The following is a 7,500-nucleotide window of genomic DNA, read 5'->3' on the forward strand; positions in this document are numbered from 1 at the left end:
AATATTTAGCTTTTATTCTTATAGACCCTATCGAAAGCGAAATTCAGGTTCTCAGGAAAATCACCACTTAATTAATCATTAATCGATCGACAAGGTCAACCGACTAATGATTAATGAATCAAATGATAATTTGTATCCCTGCTTCAGACACAAACATAGTCAAATATTTTGTCATTTTATTCATATATAACAATGCGTAAATGACATGGATGTATTCCATAATAATTTCATAATAACAAAAGTGCCAAAATGTAAGAGCTTTTTCAAAACAATATTACATCGCTTGCCTGGTTTGGTAAATACCGGATATAAAAATAAAATCTTTAAATATAATTGTTCAGGGCTTGCCCAAAGTTGTGTTCTGAAAATATTCACATCTTTTTAACATTAACATGCAAACTTGCATTCAACCAGCAGCAGTAGTATTACTTCATTTTTTTTGCCAGAAAAACTAGCATGTTTGAGTGATAGAGAAAACCGCTCTGGAAACCCATGGCGTGTAAAACAGAAAGTTAATGAAAAAAAAAGAAAAATTATTGCACGTCGTTGTGATATGACTATTGCACACTCCGTTTTCACGATAACGATATTTTTTCGATATACCTTGCAGCCCTACTCAAAACCACCTCAATGAGGCCTCGCCCACTATCAAAAAGAAAACAGCACACCATATTACTCTTCTTTTTCCTTCTCAGATACAGAAGCAAGGTCAGGGGTGAAACGGATATCAAGAATGGCACCAGGATGTCTTAAATGGTCTGTGAGGGGCAAAGTTCTGTTTACCTAGGTCATTTAATACAAGCAACAGCTCAGTGCAGCAACAAGCAACGAGCAGATGGTGTTGACATCAGTGTGTAATAAGTGTCTTCGAGCATAACTGTATTCTTATTACCCCAAGATTCATTACAGTCTGCATGTTATGCAATATGGTGAAGTTACTAACACTGTCATCTTTAGGGATCAAGGCAAGTAAGGAAAACACAGTGACAGGACCGGTGTGCAGTAAGCAAGCCTCTCAGGCACTCGAAATATCAATACAAGCCACATGAATATTGCAGTCTCGTGGCCAATTAATACAATATTGGATACTCATCACAAGGGATGGGAATCGAGAACCGGTTCTTTTTGAGAACCAGTTCCCAGTAGCACAGTTCCTTGGAATACTTTGCCTGCATGCTTAATGATTCTGCATATTAATTCCACCTTTGTTGCGCATGCGTGATGATGTCACACATACACTGCATTGTTTGTGTTTAGAACGTAGCCAACATGGCGTCGAGGCAGAAACACTCCAAAGTATGGCTATATTTCACGTGAAAAGATGACACCAGGGCCACTTGCAACAGGGGGGAAATACCTCCAATATGTTAAAACATTCAGTGGTTCTCCTAGGCTTGCATCCTTGGGGGGGGGGGGGGCTGGGAGGTGTGGTTATGATGTGGTGAGGCCCGGGGGGGGGGCATACATTGTTCATTCAGTTACAATAATAAGGCGCTTTTCAGTCTGGATAATTCTTTGTTATTAAAGCAGCTTGCAAGCTAGCTATTTTATCCATCAAGCTATTTGTTATCTCTCTGACTATGCCTGTTTTTGTCTAAATAATGTATTTATTTTCAAACTAACTTACTACTTACCAAGATCAGTCTTGTACAACCAGGGCGAGTATGCCAGCCAACCTGGATCAAAACCAGTCATTGGGTGGTGACTTGACTGAGGCTACATTTAGACAGTAAAGGCTCCCACAGTCGGGCATACTGCGCGTGTACTGTGAACTGTGCAAACTCTGCATGCACTGTCTGCAGCCGTTTGAGGTTTCATAGTCGAGCGTACCAATTTCACATTTAAAACAGGTCGATGTGAAGACTTCCCATCAAGCTGTCTATTGTGTGACGCCAAGTAAGCGTACACGGAGTCCATGTGGTTGTAAAAATTGGGCTTTGTGCGGATGTGTCCCTCGGATGTCCACTTTGGGTCCACCTCGAGTATGCACGGACATCCACGTTGTCAAGTATGCCCGACTCTGTGGGGACCTTAACAAGCTGAACTGAAAACGCAAAAGTGGTGATGCATTCTCACTTTTAATTCTGCATTTAAACGAGAGAGAGAGAGAGGGAGAGTGATACGTATAGACAAATAACTGGGAGCTGATGGAGACATTTGTACTCTTTTATTCCCTCACCCAATGAGAATCGATAAGGAATCAGATTGATAAGCAAAATCAATAATGGAATGGAAATCGCTGAATTCTTCTGAACACTCAGGGAAAGTAAATTTTAATGCCTTTACACTTAATATGTCAACTTCTTGATATATACAGCCTAGTGCCTTGGTTTTGAGCAGGTCAAAACCAGACTATAAACAAGAAGTGAGCATTGGCTTATTGAAGCCAGAAGTGACAATATTTAAACAAGAAGGTGCAGCTGGAAAAGCTAATGCCACTGAAAACAAGAACCACATTGCTAACTAACAATGTCATGTGAAACTGTACTCACTAAAGTCTGGTGCTTGTTAAACATATTGACATAAGGGCAGACCATTTAATCCCAAACCAAATGAATGCAAACTAATATAGCCTAGTTACCAGGCTGGGTACTGTAATTAAGCAATGGTGAATTTCATTAAATATTTGTGAAACAAAATAATCCGATAGTCTGATTAAATAATCTTCTTAACCACAACTACAGCTGAGCTGTCAGGAAACAGAAAATACTTTTTATTCAATAAACAGCAGTGGTCAGTCACATCTATCAATCAGAACTCACAAAGTGTTCAATTTAGCCTTCTGTTAGCCATAACATATTATTAACCGAGGATTGATTTCTATAAGGACCACCAGAGTCCATGAGTCCTGGAAAAAAAAATTTAATATCATGTCTCAAATATCACTATCAAAGTTCAATCATAGTCTATTGGAGCTATGAGTTTTTACAGCCAACATCTAGTGGCCATTAATAGTATTACAATGAAATACCTTTGCTCCTTGGTTTAGGGCAGTGGTTTTCAACCTTGGGCTCGAGACCCCATGTGGGAATGCCTGGAATTCAAATGGGGTCATCTGAAATTTCTAGTAATTGATTTAAAAAAAAAATTATAAATAAAAAAATATATGGTGAGTTGAGAGAGATAATCATAATACATAAAAGACATGACAAACTCTGAAGCTGAAACTGAAGCACTGTGGCACTGTTTGTCTTTCAAATGTTCACTGTGGCTGGTTTAAGATGCTGCAGTTCTTTTATAATTCATAGTTTGAGGGTTTTTTTTTTTTTTTTTCAGTATTAATTTGCAGCCTCGTAAATACAAGCTGGACTGAGTGTACATATCCTGACCAAGGAAAATAAAATTCTCACTTTGCGCAGTAATCTCAACCTGGGTTTTCTGCCTCCGTCTATAATAATATACATTAAATAGTGAACATGTAATCTAAAAATGTATGTTTATTTGCAACTTAGTATAGCAAACTATTACATGATCAAAAACAAATTCATTTTAGCAAAAAAAACTCTTTGTTTTGAATGTCTGGGGTCGCCAGAAAAATGTGATGTTAAAGTGAGGTCACGGGTCAAAAAAGGTTGGGAACCACTGGTTTACAGTCTGTGCAAACAGACTACTAACCAAAAAAAGAAAAAAAAGGCACTTTTGCAAAGGCAGCATTTGAAACTAATTCAGGAAGGTTAGGCTTAATATTACCATCAATGTCAAACAGAAGTAGATCAAATGTCCACAGTTGCTGTGATTTACTGGATAGAGCCACAAACAAGTATACAGTTTGTCCTATTTTGGTTCTCTTTGCTCCATGTATGTTGAATTATTCACAGAGCAACCATAAGGGGAAAGAGGCATAGTAATCCTACGCAGAGGTTACAAATGGAAAACCCTCATAAATAAAACAACATTTGACAAATAAGCTTGACACAAGTCAAGTAAGCTTCCATACGTACGTCTACAACCTTCACTGGCTACTGACAAATTGCAGATACAAGCCATTAATGACACAGGTACATGTTCCAGTTTTAGTTTTAAACAATATACTGTAACTCTACAAACAACTCAACTGCAAGATTATAATTAAGGAATTTGATTTGTACAGCACTCAAAAACTAACATCTTGTATCCAAATTCCTATAAGGCCACATGCAATCTGAGGAATTAGGCTGTAGATGTAGCAGAATAGGTGAACCACTGTACTTTGCAACTGGAGTTTTGCACTTCTAATTCCTAAAATATGAATTAAACACCTCTCCTTAGGGCCAATTATGTCTAAACCTGTATTCAGTAACACGTTACAGCTTAACCTTTTCCCTGAGGGCTCAGTGCTCAACTTGCTTTCCCACACCCAGCACTCTTGTTAATGCTACTGCAGTTCATTCTGTCTCTCTGCTTTTTCCATCAAAAGATAGTTTGCAGTGAATCAAGAGGGCAGCATGCCTGCAGGGTGAGCACAACATTTGATGTCCAGAAACTGGAATATAATGAAACCAACGTCGGTGTCTGATGGCTGGCATCTGCTGGGTGGGCTCATTCCAATGCTACACCACAGAGACTTAGAAGGGTGCTGGGGGAAACCCTAGACCTCAGTAGGGATAGGTAGGAGCAAAACAACACAGCGTGACTACTGGTGACGCTCGTCAACTGTGACCCTTGCCAAGTACGTCACTCTAATCTCTATGTCTGGGATCAGCATAGCAGCTGTAGGCTCAGAAGTCTGCTGCAGACTCAGTAGAGATTAGTAATACCGCACAGAATCATGGTGATTATGCATGGATAGCAGAATGGATGAATACATAGATGATGGATCATGGGAAAATAAATGGTTGCATGAGAAAAATGCATAGAAGACCAGTTAGATGAACAGAAGAACAGATGGATGGAAAGACAGCTGTGTCATTGGGTGTATGGATGGTAGGATGGATACATTGATGCCCTGTCTTCACCGCACTTCTCATGAAGCGATGAACCAGGCAAACTGACTCATCTACAGACAGCAGATGTGTTCTAAATTCCTGGAAATGCCCTGTCATAATCTTATCACCTTTTACTGGTCCATTTCACCTCTGTGCAATCATTCCGCCATTTGACACTTGTAGACGTCAAGCAAAAGCATATTTACAGCAAGGAAAACATTTTGATTAGTCCATCTTCTGGTTGCATAATTGGATTGAGGCTACTACAACAACTTAGTTTTATTCATGTTTCATATGTTGCCAAGTTTAGCAGAGCTGGTAGTAAAGCAAGTTCACCTCAATATGTCAGGAAGCAGCAATCAGAGACTTGAGACAAGACATCACACAACACTGAATAAAGAGACACAGAAGTCACTACAAACTAATACTGTGGAAACACACTTAGGGCCTGATTTACTAAAGGTTTGCGGGTGTGAAAACGTGCGCAAACTTGACTACGCATGCAAAAACACGTTGAAGCTGACCTACTAACCTGACGCACCGAGGGTTGCGCCTCTCAAATGGGCAAAATAGCTTGCAGAACCCATTTAGCGCATTTGCCTTGATGAGTATGCAATATGGGCGTTTCTGCCAGAAGTCGCAAAATTACTGGGAGGAGTAGATGCAAATATTTATTTAGCATGTGCAATGTGATTTACCAAACCTGAAACTGATTGCAGTGGCTGATTAAACGTCTATATTTAGCATATCTAAAAGGCACGTTTTAACTGGCACAGCTTCGCACAAAACTGGCTGCAGTTGTTGTGGTGAGGAGGAGGCATAGGCACAACCAAAGGCAAAGCAGAGAACCAATCTGTTCTGATCACATCACCATTTTTGGAATGACGGAAGAAAAAAAACATAACAATTTGAAACATATGGCCCCCCCCACTTTATGGATCTGCCCCAATGCCCAGTTCCACCAGGGGCACATCACATTAGGCCAGGACCCGACAACAGAGAGACGTCTCTCTCTCTCTCTTCCTCCCTCCCCCTGTCTCACGCCACGTGCACGCACAGGGGAGGGGTTCTAGCACTGCACAACACATACATGCACACACACAAACACACACACAAACACACACAAACCAGCCCACGGTGTTGTGACTGGGCTCCTGAACCACCTATGTAAGCACTGATGTGGAGGGTTTTCTCTCATGCACATGGACTTAAAAGTTTTCGTTCACCATACAGAGCAACATGAAGAGAGAAGGCATTTATTTCACAAATAACACACTTCTAGAGCCTGACCGATATGGGATTTTTGGGGCCGATGCCGATGCCGATATTGGGGGCTAAAAAAAGCCGATATCCAATATTGGCCGATAACCAATATACACTATATTGCCAAAAGTATTGGCTCACCCATCCAAATAATCAGAATCAGGTGTTCCAATCACTTCCATGGCCACAGGTGTATACAGTCAAGCACCTAGGCCTGCAGACTGCTTTTACAAACATTTGTGAAAAAATGGGTCGCTCTCAGGAGCTCAGTGAATTCCAGGGTGGAACTGTGATAGGATGCCACCTGTGCAACAAATCCAGTCGTGAAATTTCCTTGCTCCTAAATATTCCACAGTCAACTGTCAGCTGTATTATAAGAAAGTGGAAGTGTTTGGGAATGACAGCAACTCAGCCACAAAGTGGTAGGCCACGTAAACTGACGGAGCGGGGTCAGCGGATGCTGAGGCACATAGTGCGAAGAGGTCACCAACTTTCTGCAGAGCCAATCGCTACAGACCTCCAAACTTCATGTGACCTTCAGATTAGCTCAAGAACAGTGCGCAGAGAGCTTCATGGAATGGGTTTCCATGGCCGAGCAGCTGTATCCAAGCCATACATCACCAAGTGCAATGCAAAGCACTGGATGCAGTGGTGTAAAGCACGCCACCACTGGACTCTAGAGCAGCGGAGGCGCCTTCTCTGGAGTGACCAATCGCGCTTCTCCATCTGGCAATCTGATGGATGGGTCTGGGTTTGGCGGTTGCCAGGAGAACGATACTTGCGCTGTGTCAAGTGTAAAGTTTGGTGGAGGGGGGATTATGGTGTGGGGTTGTTTTTCAGGAGCTGGGCTTGGCCCCTTAGTTCCAGTGAAAGGAACTGTGAATGCTTCAGCATACCAAGACATTTTGGATAATTCCATGCTCCCAACTTTGTGGGAACAGTTTGGAGCTGGCCCCTTCCTCTTCCAACATGACTGTGTACCAGTGCACAAAGCAAGGTCCATAAAGACATGGATGACAGAGTCTGGTGTGGATGAACTGGACTGGCCTGCACAGAGTCCTGACCTCAACCCCATAGAACACCTTTGGGATGAATTAGAGTGGAGACTGAGAGCCAGGCCTTCTGTCCAACATCAGTGTGTGACCTCACAAATGCGCTTCTGGAAGAATGGTCAAAAATTCCCATGAACACACTCCTAAACCTTGTGGACAGCCTTCCCAGAAGAGTTGAAGCTGTTATAGCTGCAAAGGGTGGACTAACATCATATTGAACCCCATAGACTAGGAAAGGGATGGCACTGAAATTCATATGTGAGTCAAGGCAGGTGAGCAAA

Source organism: Sphaeramia orbicularis, chromosome 20, assembly GCF_902148855.1.
Source record: "Sphaeramia orbicularis chromosome 20, fSphaOr1.1, whole genome shotgun sequence".
In the NCBI taxonomy this organism is placed as follows: Eukaryota; Metazoa; Chordata; class Actinopteri; order Kurtiformes; family Apogonidae; genus Sphaeramia; species Sphaeramia orbicularis.